Below are 21,673 nucleotides of genomic sequence, written 5' to 3'. Positions count from 1 at the left end.
GCAACAAATATAGCCATTTACAAGGCACACCTTAAAATATGTTAATGAGCCAGCGATTCCCCCTCCTTCCATAATATTTCTCCACAATGCATCATCATTTACAGTATGCTGCAGTAAATGTATAACAAAACAGCAATACAGTACTTTATTGTTGAATTGTATTGACAGTTAAATCAGCTATTGCTAACAGTGAATATTTAATTATATATTACACTATACCAACTAATATTTAGTGTTTTATATCACTTGCACTTTAGGCCTTAACAAAGGCTTCTAAACCAGTTATGGGGAAATTAAGCTTGCTGAAGCTTTGAGGTTTTTCAGCCAATTGTGCCGAAAATGGGTTCATTACTCGAGGCTTTGATGACAGTGTACACTAATGGCACCTGCTGGTCAAAATAATTTAGAGCAGCCAAATTATTACAGATGGCATATCACACTCTGTAGCGCATGCGCAGCGGAACCTTCGCGCTTCTACCAAACCAAGCATGCCTCGGAGCTCCGGTATCAAATGTAACAGCACTACAATCAACCATTTCAGGTTTGAGTCTTGCTGCCACTCTGATTTGTTCCATATATACATTTAATTGTCAAGGAACCACTACCACATATCACTTAAATTGGTACAAGCACTCTCACTAACGGGTGCAACAAATATAGCCTCTTAAAGACACATCTCAAAATATGTTAATGAGTGAGAAACAATGCACAATGCCATGCACCCACTAATGTTCAAAAGATTTATGTTCCAAAATTGCGATATGGACCTGTATTCTGAATCACAGTAAATTACTGGCAGCAGGACAAGGTTTGTAGAATTCCTAAAATACAGTATATTACTGTATTCTGTGGGGGTACAGCATGCTCACTCACACATGAAACAAATATAGCCTTTTACAAGGCACACCTTATGTTAACTAGCCAGAGACTCTTTCCCCGCCCATAACATTTTCTCACAATGCACCATAGTAAATACTGTAAAAGACATTTAAGGTCTGAAATTACAGAAAGGTCTTACAGTGTGCTGTAAAACAAATGTACTGTATTTTACAGTGCATTCTACGGTAATATACTGTATTCAGTGTATACAGTATCATACTGTTGATTTATACACTAAGTTACTGATAAAATTACAAAAATGGCTAACAGTGTAGAGTTGTTGTGACTTCTCATTTCGTTTTGAGTCAGTACCACATAAACATTTAAAGCAATAATTACTTTTCATTGATTTTAGTTCAACATACTAGAAGTATTTTAGTTAAAAATGCCATAAGGTTTACAGTGTAAGCTCACATTCATATAGTAAACAAATACACAGTAGCTTATAGGGCAGGGCTATAATATGGAAGTGTGATTGTCTAACAGTACTCTATACATTTAGGTGATAAATGGCTGCATGAAAACAAAGCTGTTTTATTACAGTGTTGCCCCTGACCACCTAAAGGACTGCTCTAAAGACTGAGTGCTAATAGTCCATCTAGTCTATTATGCTGTAGCAAGCCAGGGCTCTTCTGTCATTCACCTTTATTTGGCCTCTATGGGACAAACTAAAATAAACAAAATGCATTCATGGAATGAATTGAAATCAACAAAAGGTGGCCATGCTATATGACAGTCAGTGGGGTTTGCAATGACAATAGGCCTCTATAACATTTACCTGCCACAATGTAGCATACAATAAACATCTAGACCATGTAGCCTACTAATACAGTAACAACAATGCACTTGGCCCACTTTAAATATACATTGGTTTAGTTGTCATTCCAAAGTATTCTGAAAAACAACCATTCGACAGACCGACTTCTCAGCAGGACAGTCTTTGGCAAGCATCTCATCATTGCGATCGAGATAGTAATGGCGCTCTATGGACGTCTCCTCCCGACCCACTAAGCCGAGCGCACACTTCTACTGGCTCAGATAACATGCTGGGTCCGTGGTATGATAGCAGCAGGAAGTAGTTTGGGGGGTGGCAGTGCTGTGTTTTTAAATGTTTTATTTAATTTAAAGGGGGTGTGCTGAAAAAATATTTTTGCCCCAGCTACAGATGCTATATAGGTCCGCTAATACGTCACTATTAAAGGCCCAGTGCACTACTTTTGTGAGAAACATTAATTATTTAAAAATATATAATATACTTCCTGAGGCTATGTGTGGCATAGGCCTATGGCTTCTACTGCAAAATGTATGATAATGTTGCATAATTCAAAATATGAAAATGTATGCACTCACTAACTGTAAGTCGCTCTGGATAAGAGGGTCTGCTAAATGACTAAACATTTAAAAATTTAAATGTAATTCAACAATTTCTTCGACCTTCTCTAATATATATATCAATGTATAAAACAAACGATTTATCATTCAAGAGATAAATTAACCCACAAGATGCAAAATAAAAATGTAGTGGATGAAATGGTGGTGGGCTAATGGTAGGCTATAACCTATATAGAATCATAAACGTAATGCAAATGTTTTTTTTAACTTACCTTCTCCAGACGGTTTACGAGGGGAATTCCCGCTACATTTTACTGCAGGTGTCCGCGCTGCGCTATCTCTCGCGTGCACGGAGCACCTATTCACTCAAGCAGGCTCCAGGACAGCCAGCTGTCAGTGCGCAATGTGACCGGAACACTTTCAAGCCTTCAGCGCGGGATTGGAAAAAAGATCCTCCAAGGGTCAAGAAAGAGTAGTTACTAGTGACCTTTTTATGTCCATAAATCAGTTAATTCCTCAAACTTTTAACGTTTTCCCTCTCAGTACGCTATCAGCTCCTTGTCTCTCCACAGAGAGTGAAGAATCCCATACATGGATCAGTCAAACGTTCACACATGCACTGCAGCGGGGAGCAGCTTTTGGGAGTTTAGCCGCACATTCCTCATCCAATACGGTCACTATCTGCAGGCAGGAGGGAAATTGAATGTTGTAGTTGAAGAGGGAATGGAATAGAAGAGAGGGAGGAAGGTGTGATGGGTAGCGTTACAAGGAGGACCTGAGATTCCTCACGGGCGAACGCTCCCTTGTAGTAATTCCGTGTGGTTCCCCAAATCCTGAAATATTTTCTGCACCGTCTCATGTACAGTACAACACTCTATTACACCCCCTCCACCTCCACCCTAGCTCTCAGAGCGGGGATTAACTGTGAGGAGACGATGCAAGAATAACAGGTGCGCTCGAGCATTAAACCGTCGACCTTTTCCTAATCTCTATTCAACACATTGTATTAAGATCTGTTTCCATTTCATTTGGTTATTTTCCTCTATTTCCCCCTGTATTTGCTAGAGGGAAGGGCTCCAGTCAATCAATCACACTGACTTGAACATGAACGGGTATCAGTAGGGTAGAGAAAAACGGAATTACTTTATACAGTACATTGTCTGAATATGTCAGACACTTGAACAAAAAAATGTCAGTCAGTAGCTAGGTTTCCATCCAATTGGCTACAGGTGTTCATGCAAATACTCTAGAATCTGCATAAAGAAAATATGCGCATTTTCCCACCAGCAGTGTTTCCACCATATTTACTTTTTGCGGATAAAAATCAGTGCGTGATGAAGTAGTTCACACATTTTCGCTTACATTTTCATGTACAGAATAAAACCTAAAGTTCAATATGTTTCCATCGTATTTTCAACTGTACCTTTAGTTTTGTCACAAAAACAGCAAATGTGCCTACTCTGGTCTTGGCATGTGCTCTATAACCAACAGCTTGCAGATAGCTTACAGTGCAGGTAGGCTGGGCGGGTAGGCAAGTCTACATGATCACCCGTCATTCAGGGCATTTATTTTACATGTTTTGAGCCCCACATTTGTACCTAAAAAAATAAATGTGCATGTTATTTTGGCATTAATACCTGTCACATATTAGTTTGCAAACAATGTAAAATACAAAAAAATATTGAGTTATTGAGTTAATAAAGCTGCATACAAACATCTTCTCTTTTTTTGCTTTCTTGAGTAAGGCAGCTCGAAAATGCAGGTGTTTCAGCCTAGCTCAGTGCTTTCTGTGGTGGTGGGGCACCCAGCAGAAAATACGGAGGGTAGGGGTTGGTAAAATTCTCTAGTTGCGCCGTGATTGGGTAATGTTCTCTAGTTGCGCTGTGATTGGCTCATGGGGACACTACTTCACCGCTGAATCTAAGGGTAGAGCTCGAAAATTCAAGCCCCTTGGGTGCTGCCATAGAGTTACATTAGAAGTGCCCATCCAAGAAGGCTCAAGGTCATTGGCCACAGATAAAATGACTTCAAATCACGTTATATCTACAGTAGCTTTGATTGGACTGATCATGTCATCATCATACTTTCAAAAGCTTAGCTAGCAGTCATCATCATGAACCAAGTCGACAATCTACTGGCAAATTCTTTTTAAACCTTGTCATATGAAGATAAATAATGAAGAGAAATTATAGATAAAACGTATTGGTGCTCATTGGCCATTGGACATAAACATTACACAACAAGTTGGAAATCGCAAATTCAACAATGAGTGGTTAACTGCAAGCATTGCAAAGCAATCACTAGCCTGCTATTCAGTGGTGTGGCTGTTTGGTCCCAAGTCTGGGATGAAGGGTCTCTTTTCCAAGTTAAAATGATAAATATTCAACATTGGCCATGCTGTCAATCCAACATGATTTCTGCAACACTCAAAACAACTGTTAACTGCGAACTGGGAAATCTGACTTCAGTGAGTTCAAGACAACTGGGAACTCTGGAAAAAACAAGCTCAGACTGGGAAAATACGTTTTTAAACAGTCATCCAACTCGGAATTGTAAGTCGGGAACTCGGGCCTCTTTCTAAAGCTACTGACCTAAAGATCACTGACATCATCATGATTTGACCTTGTTTTTTTTCAGAATTCCCAGTTGTCTTGAAAGCGCCATAAATCCAGAGAATGCCAGACTTTTATGAAAAAGTTTGATGACATAATTTGCCAACGAAGGACTGCTGCGACACCTTCCTGTTCAAGTGAGCACAGCACAACAAGGTGAGTCCAAGAATGTATTGTATGCTGCTGCATAAATGATGTAATATGCCAGGGAGATATGTATACTGTAGCTAAGAAAGTAATACTAAGTGTATGTTGTGTAGTAAGCTGTTAGTAGCCCAAGTGCCTCACCCTAATAATTTGGTCTATTTTCCCCTCTTAATTTCGCATAGTGACTTGGTGGTGCACATGTAGCCTATAACCTGTTTTAGAGAAATGTAATAATTGAATATTGTAAGAGCTTTCATTGTCTGCTTATATGCCCCCTTTATTTATCCTACGGTTCTGACTTGGTGTACATTTACATTTACGTCATTTAGCAGACGTTCTTATCCAGAGCGACTTACAAATAGGTGCATTCACCTTATAGCCAGTGGGATGACCACTTCACAATGTTATTTTTTTAATTTTTTAATTTTTATTTATATATTATTTTTTATTTTATCATTTTTTATTTATTTCATTATTATTTTTTATTTATTTTTTATATATATTTTTTTGGGGGGGTTGGGGATTGGGTTGGGGTAAGGAGGGGGTAGAAGGATTACTTTATCCTATCCCAGGTATTCCTTAAAGAGGTGGGGTTTCAAATGTCTCCAGAAGGTGGTGAGTGACTCCGCTGTCCTGGCGTCGTGAGGGAGCTTGTTCCACCATTGGGGTGCCAGAGCAGCGAACAGTTTTGACTGGGCTGAGCGGGAACTATGCTTCCGCAGAGGTAGGGGAGCCAGCAGGCCAGGGAGAACACTGTAAGAACAGCCCATGTTCTGAATTCTGTTGCTGTACATTTCAAAAGTGCTGAACAAATAGTTATATTGACTACGTCCACCCTAGCTCGCTCATTAATGTCTTAATCGAAATTACGGATTGCCTCTTATCCGCTTGTCGTCCCCTTATGCCATAGTTTGTACATATCAATTGTCAATAGAAACCACATTTGTTTAAGCAAGTCAGCCATATCAGCGATGTTTTTTTAAAGGCAGTAAATGAGTCTGAATGAACTGTTTCGCTGCCAGACAAGGCTCCACTGATAACCAGGTGTAGTAGTTGTAAGGTGTTGGGACTGCTGTTGGGACTCTGCTGTTGAGACAGCTTTATGTAGACCCTAACCGTTTCTGGGCACCGTTTGTCACGTTATAGTGCAATTCATGTATTGTTTAGTGTTGTGTTGTGTAGTGGCTTTGCTGGCAAGCATCCCCCTTTTTTTTGTTTTGTTTGTCCCACCAAGATTGACATGCTAAAATCGCCACTGGATGAGATTATTCTGGATAAAATCCGTAATATTTTTATTTGTCAAATGGGAGTCAAGCATAGATCATCATGTCACCAGAATAAGACCCTCGATATTTATTGGAAAGGAGCATCAAGATCATAGTGCACTTTCACCACCCTGTGAAGTTCATCATAATTTATTTAATATGTATTCTAATAAACTGCATGGTATCATCGCGTGACTCCAAGTTTACTTTGATATGATGGTTATTATATTAATATTTTTGCATAATGGCGTTTCCACCGCCATTTCTTCCATAAGTAATTTTACTGACAAAAAAAGATTCCACCAGTTTCATACAATTTTATAAATGCTGACAGATAATTATCCATAATAATCTCATCATATAGCCTAGACAACCCGCCAGGGGCGGCCTGTTCAATAGGGCGATATGGGCGACGCACTGCCAAACGGGAAAAGGAAGGGATTTTTTTTCTAATCAATTATATCACGGCAACAGTAGTTATCAGTGTTGTAATCTAGACGTCTGATCTGCCACAGTGCCACACTGCCACTAAATGTCCAATTGCTTCAAATGGCCACTCCTCTTTAGGCGATTTCAGTCAGGTTGAAAATCGCCCAGAAGTCTGTCATAGACTCCCATGTAAAATCTATTTTTTTTTCAAATTTCAGAGCTTTCAATACAATCTCTATGGGTGTCTGAGGGCTTGCACTTACGCGCTTTCGTCATACGTAACGTAACCATGAACGTAACTAAGAAAAGAGCGGATTGTGTCTTTGAAAGAAGTTCCTTTTTGTCGGCGAACAAATGAAGATAAATTGGCAACGAAACAATTAGGACCTCCCAGACCAAATTTAATAATTCAACAGGTTTCTACTAAAGGCGGAAAGTCCTACACCCGAGGATTTTCCAAAAAATTGGTACGAACGAAAAAATAACATTGCCACTCAACTGGATGAGGGATACAGGCTAGCTGTCCGCCGCCACAACGATGAGGTTAGTGTTGATAATCACAAGTTTACTGGAGAACTGAGACCAAGTAGAGACTTTGGACAGGGTGGATATGGTATAATAAAGGCAGTTTATTCAGAGGTAAAGATATCTGGAATCGCGTGCACGGACCCGTTCGTCAAACTCTTAGGGAGCTATACATTAAGCCCCATTACTTACCATATCAGATAAGAGAAATTGCTGCAGCTACATATATTTTACATCCTGGCCCTATTCATAGTTCACTATTTGCATCACTTACCAAAATATTACATGTGGTCATATATGCTTGGAAAGTGGAGATGCCATAGAACGTCAAAAAAGTAAACATTGCTGGAGACACATTGCCGTTTTGGAGAAGACATCGCGTTTGCTACGCGAAGAGATTTGTTGTGGCAAATGAACTTGGGCTGGGAATTGCCAGAAACCTCACGATAAGATATATGCATTGCGAGTCTCACGATTCTATACGTATTACGATTCGATACTGTGATTTTATTGCGCACCATATGTCTGTTGCAGAGGGATCAGAAAGCCATGAGAACGAGTTTTGATCAGTCATGGAAATAAAAGTGCTGAAAACAAATTGGCTCCCAATGTGAAAAGATTGAGAACAAGCTATGAAGGAACAATAATGGTGTTTTGGTGCAGGTACAGCCAACTAGCGCTAAAATATTGCGATATTGTCAATACAGTATATCGTAAAGTATCACTATGTAACTCGATTTCTTTCACCCCAATCCCTCAAATTAACGGTAAATAACTGAATTGTTTGCCCCACATTTAGCTAAGATGATTAGCTAGCCAGCTAAAATGTTTTATTTAGTTAGCAGTCGCATCTACAATAGTTTACTGTCAATAACATGTCTCCAAAAATGACGTGGTGTCTCCAATTGTGTTGACATTTTACAATTGTGATGCGCATCCATGAGTATCCACTTTCTGTAGCTCAGCTGGTAGAGCATGGCGCTTTGTAACGCCAAGGTAGTGGGTTCGATCCCGGGACCACCCATACACAAAAATGTATGCACGCATGACTGTAAGTAGCTTTGGATAAAAGCGCTCTGCTAAATGGCATATTATTATTATTATTATTATTATCTGAAGAGAGCCCGAAACATTGTGTGCACTGTGCAGACATTTTATGCAATAAATGAAGTAGGTTGAATCTAGTAGTTCTGATCTTCTGATTGGTCCTGATGAGTTGGGCGAGGTCCCCCTCCAGGCTACTGTCACTGTTGCATTGGCTCTGAGTCGGGTTCTCTGTCTTCAAATGTTCAGCCTAAGAGAGGGATTTTTTGTGTGTGTGTGTGTGTGTGTTTAACAGTGATGATGTGTGTGTGTGTGTGTGTGTGTGTGTGTGTTTAACAGTGATGATGTGTGTGTGTGTGTGTTTGTGTGTGTGTGTGTGTGTCCTCAGAGCAAGAACTCGTGAGTTGGAAGAACTGAGAGGCCTATGGCGTGGGTGTTGTCCTTGGCCACCTGCTGACAAGGCTGACAAGATAGGACCCTTTTGTCCATTGTTATTGGATAGAACAGAACTTATAACCAGCTCCTGACCTAAATAGATCTTAGCACAACATTTTACTCAACATATCATATTCCATATTCACTATAACAAATATATTTACTACGACATTAGCAAGAACCGCCACATCCTCAGCCGGCTAATCCAGTGTGTGAAGTTTTACGGAGTGTTTGAGTTAGCTACGAGGCAAAGATGAAACTGAGGGCTCCACCAACCCTGGTAAGCCAACACTTTTGAGATCAGTCAATAAATGCTTCTGGTATTGACTTATATGCTGCCCCTGTCTTCATGTTGTTGCTGGACATATCTTTTTTTAAATGTGTGTAGGTCACCTAAATCATCAGAAAAATTGCCCCCCCTGAGAATTTTTTCAGGAGCCGCCACTGCAACCCGCACAGTTTACCCACACTGTGGCCCCGTGTTGCTCAATTGGTAGAGCATGGCGTTTGCGACGCCAGGGTTATGGGTTCGATACCCACGGGGGGCCAGTATGAAAAATGTATACACTCACTAACTGTAGGTCGCTCTGGATAAGAGTGTCTGCTAAATGACTAAAATGTAGAGTGCAGGTGCCAAGACCAGAGTAGGCACATTTGCTATTTGACTCAATCGTTTTTGTGACAAAACTATCGGTAGAGTTGAAAATGCGATGGAAACACATTCAACTTGAGATTTTTATTCGGTACATGAAACCCTAAGCCAACAAGTACATTGTGTGTGCACTACCTCATCACGCACTGATTTTTATCAGCAACAAGGCCATTTGGTGGAAACATAGTGTGACGAGGTGTGAATAAAGGAGTCAGGCGCAGGAGGTAAAACACTGAAGTCCAGAGATTATTCCGTTTACATAAATAAAACGCACCCAGCCTCAAAACGAAACTATCACAAAGGAAATATTCCACCTTGGCAAACAAATGGAAGAGTAGCTCAACCAAGCTACCCGCTCTCACAATGACACAATCACTCACAAAGACAAGGAGAACAGAGGGAACACTTATACACATACTAATTAGGGGAATGAGCACCAGGTGTGTATGATTGACAAGACAAGACATGACAAGTGGAGTGATGAGAATGGGATTGGCAGAAGCTAGTAAGCCGGTGACGACGAACGCCGAAACCTGCCCGAACAAGGAGGGGAGGCAGCCTCGGCGGAAGTCGTGACACATAGGCTACCACTGGCGGGAAAATTCACATATTTTCTTTATGTGGATTATACAATATTCGCATGAATATCTGTCGCCAATTGCATGGAAAAACTACTGTCAGTCCATATCCGACTATTTCAATCTCAACAGGTGAGACGTTAACCCAAATAAATTATGAGATGTGTCAACGTGTCAGAGGGATGAATAAGGTGAAAGGTAAAATAGGTGACATACAAAGGGGAGAAGGCATGGGGATTAGGTTTGTATGTGAATCTGTCAAGATGACCTTGAACAAACATGAATTTACTGTGCATTCGGAAAGGATTCAGACCCCTTGACTTTTTCGACATTTTGTTAAATTACAGCCTTATTCTAAAATGGATTAAATCGTTTTTTCCCCTCATCAATCTACACACAATACCCCAAAATGACAAAGCAAAAACAGGTTTGTAGACATTTTTGCACATATACACTACCATTCAAAAGTTTGGGGTCACTTAGACATTTCCTTGTTTTTTGAAAGAAAAGCAATTTTTTGTCCATTAAAATAACATCAAATTGATCAAAAATACAGTGTAGACATTGTTAATGTTGTAAATGGCTATTGTAGCTGGAAATGGCTGATTTTTAATGGAATATCTATACAGGCGTACAGAGGCCCATTATCTGCAACATCAGTCCTGTGTTCCAATGGCACGTTGTGTTTGCTAATCCAAGTTTATAATTTTAAAAGGCTAATTTTGCAATTATGTTAGCACAGCTGAAAACTGTTGTGCTGATTAAAGAAGCAATAAAACTGGCCTTCTTGAGACTAGTTGAATATCTGGCGCATCAGCAATTGTGGGTTCGATTACAGAATCAAAATGGCCAGAAGCAAATAACTTTTCATCAGTCTATTCTTGTTCTGAGAAATGAAGGCTATTCCATGCGAGAAATTGCCAAGAAACTGAAGATCTCATACAACGCTGTGTACTACTCCCTTCACAGAACAGCGCAAACTGGCTCTAACCAGAATAGAAAGGGGAGTGGGAGGTCCTGGTGCACAACTGAGCAAGAGGACAAATACATTAGAGTGTCTAGTTTGAGAAACAGACGCTTCACAGGTCCTCAACTGGCAGCTTAATTAAATAGTACCAACAAAACACCAGTCTCAACGTCAACAGTGAAGAGGCGACTCCGGGATGCAAAGAAAAAGCCCTATCTCAGACTGGCCAATAAAAAGAAAAGATTAAGATAACAGACACTGGACAGAGGAAGATTGGAAAAAAGTGTTATGGACAGACGGATCGAAGTTTGAGGTGTTCGTATCACAAAGAAGAACATTTGTGAGACACAGACCAAATGAAAATATGCTGGAGGAGTGCTTGATGACATCTGTTAAGCATGGTGGAGGCAATGTGATGGTCTGGAGGTGCTTTGGTGGTGGTAAAGTGGGAGATTGGTACAGGGTAAAAGGGATCTTGAAGAAGGAAGGCTATCACTCCATTTTGCAACGCCATGCCATACCCTGTGGACGGCGCTTGATTGGAGCCAATTTCCACCTACAACAGGACAATGACCCAAAGCACAGCACCAAACTATGCAATAACTATTTAGGGAAGAAGCAGTCAGTTGGTATTCTGTCTATAATGGAGTGGCCAGCACAGTCACCGGATCTTAACCCTATTGAGCTGTTGTGGGAGCAGCTTGACCGTATGGTACGTAAGAAGTGCCCATCAAGCCAATCCAACTTGTGGGAGGTGCTTCAGGAAGCATGGGGTGAAATCTCTTCAGATTACCTCAACAAATTGACAACTAGAATGCCAAAGGTCTGCAAGGCTGTAATTGCTGCAAATGGAGGATTCTTTGACGAAAGCAAAGATTGAAGGACCCAATTCATTTTCTATTAAAAATCATTATTTCTAACCTTGTCAATTACTACATTTCCTACGCATTTTGCTATATTTCCTATTCAAACTCATTTCCTGTATGTTTTCATGGAAAACAAGGACATTTCTAAGTGACCCCAAACTTTTGAACGGTAGTGTATATATATATTTTAAAAACTACATAAATATTACATTTACATAAGTATTCAGACCTTTTACTCAGACCCTTTACTTTGTTGAAGCACCTTTGGCAGCGATTACAGCATTGAGTCTTCTTTGGTATGATTTTACAAGCTTGGCACGTCTGTATTTGGGGAGTTTCTCCCATTCTTCTCTGCAGAGACTCTCAAGCTCTGTCAGGTTGGATGGGGAGCGTCGCTGCACAGCTATTTTCAGGTCTCTCTAGAGATGTTAGATCGGGTTCAAGTCCGGGCTCTGGCTGGGCCACTCAAGGACATTCAGAGACTTGTCCCGAAGCCACTCCTGCGTTGTTTTGGCTGTGTGCTTAGGGTCGTTGTGCTGTTGGAAGGTGAACCTTCACCCCAGTCTGAGGTCCTGAGTGCTCTGGAGCAGGTTTTCATCAAGGATCTATCTGTACTTTGCTACGTTCATCTTTCCCTTGACCCTGACTAGTCTCAGGACCGAGTTTGGGAAACCCTGTGCTAAATGTCCTAAATGTAAGTGTATACATGAAAATGAACATACCAAAATGAACTGCAAAGCAGACTGGGTGTTATTGGCCTTGTGTTGGGCAGAGCTCATTAGAATAATACTCAGCATGCTTTGCAAATGTCCATTTTTATATATACAATTATATTTAATTAATTTAGCAGATGCTCTTATCACACCATAGTGCCATCAGACTTCTGATACCATTGCAGGATGAGAGGGGCCCACAAAATTGTGAACCGCTATAAAAAATTAAAGTCAATACTTTGTAGAGCCACCTTTTGCAGCAATTACAGCTGCAAGTCTCTTGGGGTATGTCTCTATAAGCTTGGCACATCTAGCCACTGGGATTTTTGCCCGTTTTTCAAGGCAAAACTGCTCCAGCTCCTTCAAGTTGGATGGGTTCTGCTGGTGTACAGCAATCTTTAAGTCATACCACAGATTCTCAATTGGATTGAGGTCTGGGCTTTGACTAGGCCATTCCAAGACATTTAAATGTTTCCCCTTAAACCACTAGAGTGTTGCTTTAGCAGTATGCTTAGGGTCATTGTCCTGCTGGAAGGTGAACCTCCATCCCAGTCTCAAATCTCTGGAAGACTGAAACAGGTTTCCCTCAAGAAATTCCCTATATTTAGCGCCATCCATCATTCCTTCAATTCTGACCAGTTTCCCAGTCCCTGCCGATGAAAAACATCCCCACAGCATGATGCTGCCACCACCATGCTTCACTGTGGGGATGGTGTTCTCGGGTGATGAGAGGTGTTGGGTTTGCGCCAGACATAGAGTTTTCCTTGATGGCCAAAAAGCTCAATTTAGTCTCATCTGACGAGAGTACCTTCTTCCATATGCTTGGGGAGTCTCCCACATGCCTTTTGGCAAACACCAAACGTGTTTGCTTATTTCTTTCTTTAAGCAATGGCTTTTTTCTGGCCACTCCTCCATAAAGCCCAGCTCTGTGGAGTACACAGCTTAATGTGGTCCTATGGATAGATACTCCAATCTCCACTGTGGAATTTTGCAGCTCCTTCAGGGTTATCTTTGGTCTCTTTGTTGCCTCTCTGATTAATGCCCTCCTTGCCTGGTCTGTGACATTTGGTGGGCGGCCCTCTCTTGGCAGGTTTGTTGTGGTGCCATATTGTTATCATTTTTTAATAATGCATTTAATGGTGCTCCGTGGGATGATCAAAGTTTCTGATATTTTTTTATAACCCAACCCTGATCTGTACTTCTCCACAACTTTGTCCCTGACCTGTTTGGAGAGCTCCTTGGTCTTCATGGTGGCGCTTGCTAAGTGGTGTTGCAGACTCTGGGGCCTTTCAGAACAGGTGTATATATACTGAGATCATGTGACAGATCATGTGACACAGATTGCACACAGGTGGACTTTATTTAACTAATTATGTGACTTCTGAAGGTAATTGGTTGCACCAGATTTTATTTAGGGGCTTCATAGCAAGGGGGGTGAATACATATGCACGCAGCACTTTTCCGCTATTGATTAGTAAAAAAAAATTGAAACAAGTAATTTTTTTCATTTCACTTCACCAATTTGGACTATTTTGTGTATGTCCAATACATGAAATCCAAATAAAAATCAATTTAAATTACAGGTTGTAATGCAACAAAATAGGAAAAATGCCAAGGGGGCTGAATACTTTTGCAAGGCACTGTATATATAAATGCCTGGATTTTTTCAATTTCAGTGAGTTTCTTATTCAATTGGTAAAAGTAATGTATAGCAACCCCAGGTGTAAAATAGTAAATAGCAGCTAATTCTCCGAGTTTTCAACTGTCAAGAGGAGTTAAATGACGGTGTCCGCTATCACCATATTTATTTGTTATGGCCATCGAAATGCTAGCTATTAACATCAGATCATTAACAACATTAGAGGATTAGAAATCCAAGGCTTAAAATCCAAGATGTCCATGTATGCCAATGACTCAAGTTTTATGTTAAGTCCACAAGCTAGATCCCTGCAATGTCTCATTGAAGATCTATATAACTTTTCTGGCCTCTGGACTAAAACCTAATTATGATAGCTCAACTGGTAGAGCACGGCGCTTGTAACGCCAAGGTAGTGGGTTCGATCCCCGGGACCACCCATACACAAAAATGTATGCACGCATGACTGTAAGTCGCTTTGGATGAAAGCGTCTGCTAAATGGCATATTATTATTATTATTATTATTATAAGTGTACCATATTATGTATTGGATCTTTAAAATACACAACTTTTACATTACCCTGCAGTTTACCTATAACATGGGCTGACGGTGACGTAGACATACTTGGTATTCATATCACAAAAGATATAAATGAGCTCTCCACAATGAATTTCAATAGAAAACTAGTAAAAATAGACAAGATCCTGCAAACATGGAGAGGTAAATACCTGTCTATTTACCGAAAAAAATTACACTGATTAACTCCTTAGTCATATCTAAGTTTACTCACTTACTTATGGGGTTGCCTAATCCTGATGATTTGTTTTTCAAATAATATGAGAAAAAAATATTTTACATTATCTGGGATGCTAAACCAGACAAGATAAAGCGTGCCTGTCTATATAATGAATATGCACTGGGTTGGCTGAGATTATTAAATATAAAAGCATTAAACCTCTCTCTAAAAGCTTCACCTACACAAAAGTTTTACTTCAACCCAAAATGGTTCTGAAGTAGATTACTAAGAAAAGCTCATCCTTTGTTTAAAAATTGCAATTTTGCAATTTCGATTAATTGAAAATGAAACCTTGTTCAAAGTACATCTCTTTTTCAAACAAGCAATGCAGAGCTGGTTACAATTAAAATTTCATCCACCAGAAAAGATAGAACAAATATTACAACAAATATTATGGTTGAACTCAAATGTGCTTGTTGATAAAATACCTGTATTTATGGAAAATATGTTTGAGAAGGGTATTCTGTTTTTAAATTATATTGTAAATTGGAATGGTAGAATTATGTATTTCATGGCGCTATAGCAGTTGTATGGGAAGGTCTGCTCAATCCAAGATTACAACCAATTGATTACAGCACTACCCCAAAAATGGAGGAGGCAGGTGGCAGAGGCAGGAAGTAGGGAACTGGTCTGTCTGTCCAATATAAAGGCTCCAAACTGGCGGAGGAACAATAATAGCATAAATAGGAAAATATACCAGTTACATTTGAGGACCAGGATGTTGACAGCTGTGCCATTCAGATTGCAAAATAGCTGGGAAGAGATTTTTGATGTACCTATTCCATGAGTTGATACAGTATATAAAACAACCCAAGATTCAACTAAAATTATTGTACAGATTTCTTGCCACCAACAAAATGTGGAATATTTGGGGCATACAACCATCGCAGCTCCGCAGAGTTTGTAGCGAGGGTACAAAATCAATAGACCATTTGTTCTGGTATTGCCCTCAGGTAGTCTGTTTCTGGTCTCAGGTTCAGTAATGGCTGAAAAAGCATAACATTAATCTAAAATTGAAAAAAATATTATTATTTTTTTGGGGGGGCTTATGGGGGGGGGGTTCTTGGATGGTTGAGGGGCAACTCTCAAGGGGAATTGTGGGGGGGGATCTTGGATGGTTGGTGGCCTGGCGATTGGTAGTTTGGGCCGGTGGCCGAGAGCTCGCTGGTTCGGCCCCATTTGACTGGGTGGGGAATCTGTCCTTGTGCCCTTGGGCGGGGTGCTTGACCCTGGTTGCTCCTGTAGCTCGCTCTGGATGGAAGTGTCTGCCAGATGACTGAATGTAATGTAAATGTTGAGCGGCTTCACTGCAGGTAGATTGTATGTTTTAAAATTCAATAAAAATGTATAATAAATAAAAGGAGCTAGATGAGTTATCCCACAAAGACAATAGAAAATAATTATTGAATTGATACTAATAAAACTATCTACTCAAATAAATTGCATTCAGGAGGAGTGGATGAGTTTTTCTGAAGATGACTGATCTTTCCCCCTGAGGCTTTATTTACTTTTTCACAAACTACTAAAATATTAGTCCCAGGCACCTAGTCAATAAAGCCATTGTGAATTAGATTAGGATGTGCTTAAGCTCTGATTTACCATACATTCAGCCCCAGTTTGCATCGCCCTTGAAGGCTGAAATGCAGCGTGAGGCTGACCTTATTAGTGCCGCAGAGAGATCAGCTGGAGTGGATAACAAAACTGAGACTCTGCCATTTAAAATGCCACAACACTGCTACACGTCACCCAGCGACTCATACATACATACTCCCTAAATAAAATGCATTGACACGGACGGAGTGGGGAAAAAATTGAAAAATTACAGAGAGGGAGATAGTATGGAGAGTAAGAAGAAACAGAGAAGAAGAGAGGGATATCTTTCCATGGGCCAGTGTCAGAGATCGTAGTGCTGCATGGCATCAGAGATAGGCAGTGACCTCAAACTGTCCTTTTATTCAACAGGGGGTTGAGTGAAAAAGCACATCAATCGCCCCATCAAACGTTGTGACCCTGAAGAGAGATAGAAAGTAAGATAAAAGACAGACATTTGTGTGAAAGGTGAAAAGAGAACAGAAGAGGAGAATGAAACGCATGTCAGTGAGCCTTTTGAGCCATTGTGGGCCTTGAGTTACAGTCTGGGGCTAGTCAAGAGAGGGACACAACAGACGGAGAGGATTATGGGACAAGTGGATTGGTGGAGTGGATAAGACGGACAATAAAAGAGAGAGAGAAAGAGAGAGAAAATAAGTGATGTGAGTGATGGAAGGGAAGGGTTTGATCAGAGCTAGAGCCAATTAGGACATAGAATCATTGATGAGGAGATCTAAATTTACCTTCCGTACATTTAAAGGAGAGAAAATTAGGGATAGAGAGGAAGAGAGGAAGCTCTTTAAATGCCACCCCTGAAGTGTGTTTGTAGAAGCTAATGGGGCCTCTGGCACAGGGGGAAGTGACAGCCTGCTTCATATCATGTCATTACCCCACTGTACATCAGTAATTCATGAAGATTTAGGCTGGAATTTAATCAAACATACCATAGCATGTTTACACAGTGTCTTTGTTTGAGACCTTACTACTGACAATGCACACAAAGTTCTTATTCTGAAAACTGGAAGCATCTACAGGTACCTGTGAGGGGAGTCTATCTGGCTGTAGTAGGTTTTTAGTACACCTAAAAACCATTCTATAATTGTATTTGACGATAAGAAAAAGAGCTACTGTGTAGCAAATACTGCCCAAATCGAGATCTCAACCTATACACTTAAGGAAACAAGGTCCATTTCACAATGTTTGAGCATATGGGTTTATAAATCAGTGTTTGTTGGTTATCGTGCACCAGGCAGCTATTCTGTCTCTCTGTGTGTGTGCACTGTTTGTTTACTTGCCATTGTGGTTTTCACATGTCTAATGGGCTGTGAAATTAGTTTCTTCTGTGAATACAATGATGCTTAGAGACCAACTCTGGCCCTAAGGCAGCCCTCAATATCACATTTAGGAGGGGCATCATGTCAAATGATGGAAGCATCAACTGAAAGATATAACCACTGGCCAAGCCATTTCACAGAGGGCCGATAGTCCATCCTGTAGTGTTGGCCTAACTATGTAATCAGTTCAAATGTGTGTGTGTCAGTGTATATAAGCGTGTGTGTGCATGGTCTATACCAGTGTTTCCCAACTCAAGTCCTCGAGTACTCCCAACGGCATACATTTTTGTTGTGGCCCCGGACAAGCAAACCTGATTCAACTTGTCAACTAATTATCAAGCCCTCAATGAGTTGAATCAGGTGAGGGGCTACAACAAAAATGTGTGCTCTTGGAGGTACTGGAGGATGGGAGTTGGGAAACACTGGTCAATACAATGGTGCCTAAATGTACACTTGGGTACATGTGGCTGTGTGTGTACATGCCTGTGTGAGGGAGGCTATGTGTGAAGTCTAGACAGCTTTCATTCCACAGCACCATAGAGGGCATCCAGTGACAGATAGAGGATGAGAAGCGCATTGACTGTCACTGCAATCCCTACTTTCCCTACTCCACCCTCCCCAGTATGTTCTCCCAGGATGCCAGTGACCCATGTACCTATATCTGTCAGCTCAGATTCTATGGGATGCCACCAAAGGTTTTATAAAAAATAATGCAACTTCATTTGCATTTGGGTTGAATAAATCACAATTAAAGAAGATATCAGAATTGGAAATGTTAACTGCGTTAGAGCCTTCTCAACAAACACTCTTTTCAGACCAGGTAGCTATTACTCTTTCCAAAGTCAAGACTGAACTTAAAGGAAAGTTTCACCCATTTTGAGTGTAATATTGTTTTTGTGCATCTCTGAGTGATGTTCTATCGATTCCCTGGGTCATTTCATGTTTTCATGTGTATCTGAGTTATTGGCGTTCAAGCAGGCAGAAATCTGGCTGGTATGACGTAGCACCGTGATAAAGTCGCTCTCACTACACTGGAAGTCAATAGGAATACGACTTTTAGATAGAGAAAACGTCTATCATACATGTCAGATTTCAATACTGGCCGATGTCATAACTCGGGAGGATGTCTTCTCTCGAATGAGCCATTGATCATAATTTTGCGATGTTCCTACCTCGAGAAATGTGTAATTTAACGGAGGGTCCAGCAACTTTTTTTCCTATTTGTCTGCCTCTTTAGTCCAGGGTGCATTGCAAGGTGTTGTTGCCAGATATATTATAGAAAGGAGATAGGAATCCAATGAATTAAGGAATGTATAACGCCCCACCCAGCAGACTGTCAACCAATCGCGTTCACGTTGTCATGCTGCTTCACGCAATTTAACAGAACACTCAAATCAATTAAATCCGACATCAGTAGATGGAATAATATCCCACTCTCCTTCTTGTTAAAATAGCCCTTACACAGCCTGGAGGTGTGTTGGGTCATTGTCCTGTTGAAAAACAAATGATAGTCCCACTAAAACCAAACCAGATGGGATGGCGTATCGCTGCAGAATGCTGTGGTAGCCATGCTGGTTAAGTGTGCCTTGAATTCTAAATAAATCACAGGCAGTGTCACCAGCAAAGCACCCCCACACCATAACACCTCCTCCTCCATGCTTTGTGGTGGGAAATAAACATGCAGAGATAATCTGTTCACCCACACCTCGTCTCACAAAGACACGCGGTTGGAACCAAAAATCTCAAATTTGGACTCTAGACCAAAGGACAAATTTCCACCAGTCTGTACTGCACTTTTAAATGTTGGTGGGGGCAATTAGCATATTTGGGGGCATGGTCTAAAATATGTTGTATTTGTGCCAACCAATCAGTCTGAATGTTTTACCAGTTTAAGTGGTTTTATTGTTGTTTTGATCAAGTTTGAGGACCTCTTTTGAAGTTGTCAATTCTATAACATTTGTAAGAGCTGCTTCCAAGGAAGTTTGTAACTTACTGTTCACTATAATTTACTGTACTAATCCATCACACTCAGTGACCTGATCATATGGTAGGGAAGTGAGTATTACAATAACATTGTTTCACTATTTCTGGGTTCATACACTTACAGCAGTCTTTAACAAGGCTGCAAAATTGAGAACAGAATACCTCAGATCATATTAACTGGGATGACATTCTCTCTCATGGGAGACCAAAAATAGTTAGTATAAAGCCACGCCTCCAACAAGATACACCCGCAATCTTTTCATAGGCTACCACTGCTACATTATGCTGCCAATCAGCAAGTGTTGCGCATGTTGTCAACAGAAGAGTCAGCGAAGGCACAGTAGGTTACTGGCAAGGATTGCTAGGGGCAGCAAGTGTCCTGTAGGTTACTTGCAATGTTTTACCATTAAATTACTGTGAATTTGATAATAACTTACTAACTAGTAGTTTCCAGGTAAATTGCCAAACACTTACTGGAAAATGCACTATAACCTCAATGGAGATTGACTAACGTTACTTTACCAGTTGAACAAAAAGTTTTAAATTACAGACAAAACAAAACATGATAACTTCTGTTAACAGGGAGGCCACTGTCCTCCCTCCACTCTTTCATCATTTGTGTTTTAATCCACTCAAACATTTACTGTTTATACTATAACCAATCTCCGTTAGATATTCACTATTTGCTTCACACTCATTTTATTGGTTATTAATCTTGTCCTTTACAGTCCAAGAATTAACAATCCACGCTCTCCTCATTCACACTTATTCAAATCAAATCAAATCAAATCAGATTTTATTTGTCACATACTCGTGTTTAGCAGTTATTGCGGGTGTAGCGAAATGCTTGCGCTTCTAGCTCCGACAGTGCAGTAATATTTAACAAGTAATATCTAACAATTTCACAACATATACCCAATACACACAAATCTAAGTAAGGAATGGAATTAAGAATATATACATATATGGACAAGCAATGACAAAGCGGCATGTAGAATATTATAGAATACAGTATATACATATGAGATGAGTAATGCAAGATATGTAAACATTATTAAAGTGACTAGTGTTCCATTTCTTAAAGTGGCCAGTGATTTCAATAGGCAGCAGCAGCCTCTAATGTGCTAGTGATGGCTATTTAACAGTCTGATGGCCTTGAGATAGAAGCTGTTTTTCATTCTCTCGGTCCCAGCTTTGATGCACCTGTACTGACCTCGCCTTCTGGATGATAGCGGGGTGAACAGGCAGTGGCTCGGGTGGTTGATGTCCTTGACGATTTTTTGGCCTTCCTGTGACATCGGGTGCTGTAGGTGTCCTGGAGGGTGGGTAGTTTGCCCCCGGTAATGCGTTCGGCAGACCGCACCACCCTCTGGAGAGCCCTGCGGTTGCGGCTGGTGCAGTTGCCGTACCAGGCGGTGATACAGCCCGACAGGATGCTCTTAATTGTGCATCTGTAAAAGTTTGTGAGGGTTTTAGGTGCCAAGCCAGATTTCTTCAGCCTCCTGAGGTTGAAGAGGCTCTGTTGCGCCTTCTTCACCACACTGTCTGCGTGGGTGGACCATTTCAGTTTGTCAATGATGTGTATGCCAAGGAACTTGAAGCTTTCCACCTTCTCCACTGCGGTCCCGTCGATGTGGATAGGGGGGTGCACCCTCTGCTGTTTCCTGAAGTCCACAATCATCTCCTTTGTTTTGTTGACGTTGAGTGAGAGGTTATTTTCCTGGCACCACACTCCCAGAGCCCTCACCTCCTCCCTGTAGGCTGTCTCGTCATTGTTGGTAATCAAGCCTACTACTGTTGTGTCGTCTGCAAACTTGATGATTGAGTTGGAGGCTTGCTTGGCCACGCAGTCATGGGTGAACAGGGAGTACAGGCTTGGCCACGCACC

General features: G+C 40.8%; 1 protein-coding gene across 1 annotated transcript in view; it reads right to left on the bottom strand.

Annotated features, from left to right (window-relative positions):
- The window catches only part of LOC121575921 (G-protein coupled receptor 22-like), a 55,082-nt gene extending 51,991 nt beyond the window's left edge, over positions 1-3,091 (bottom strand). The window contains exon 1 of the mRNA XM_045223251.1: positions 2,484-3,091. The gene's annotated coding sequence lies outside the window, so the exon portion shown is untranslated. The remainder of the gene's footprint in view (positions 1-2,483) is intronic.
- Positions 3,092-21,673: the final 18,582 nt, after the last annotated feature.

The sequence above is a fragment of the Coregonus clupeaformis genome, chromosome 10 (genome assembly GCF_020615455.1).
Source record: "Coregonus clupeaformis isolate EN_2021a chromosome 10, ASM2061545v1, whole genome shotgun sequence".
Lineage (NCBI taxonomy): Eukaryota > Metazoa > Chordata > Actinopteri > Salmoniformes > Salmonidae > Coregonus > Coregonus clupeaformis.
Note: the sequence above shows the minus strand (reverse complement) of the source record. Positions and strands in the feature narration are given on the sequence as shown.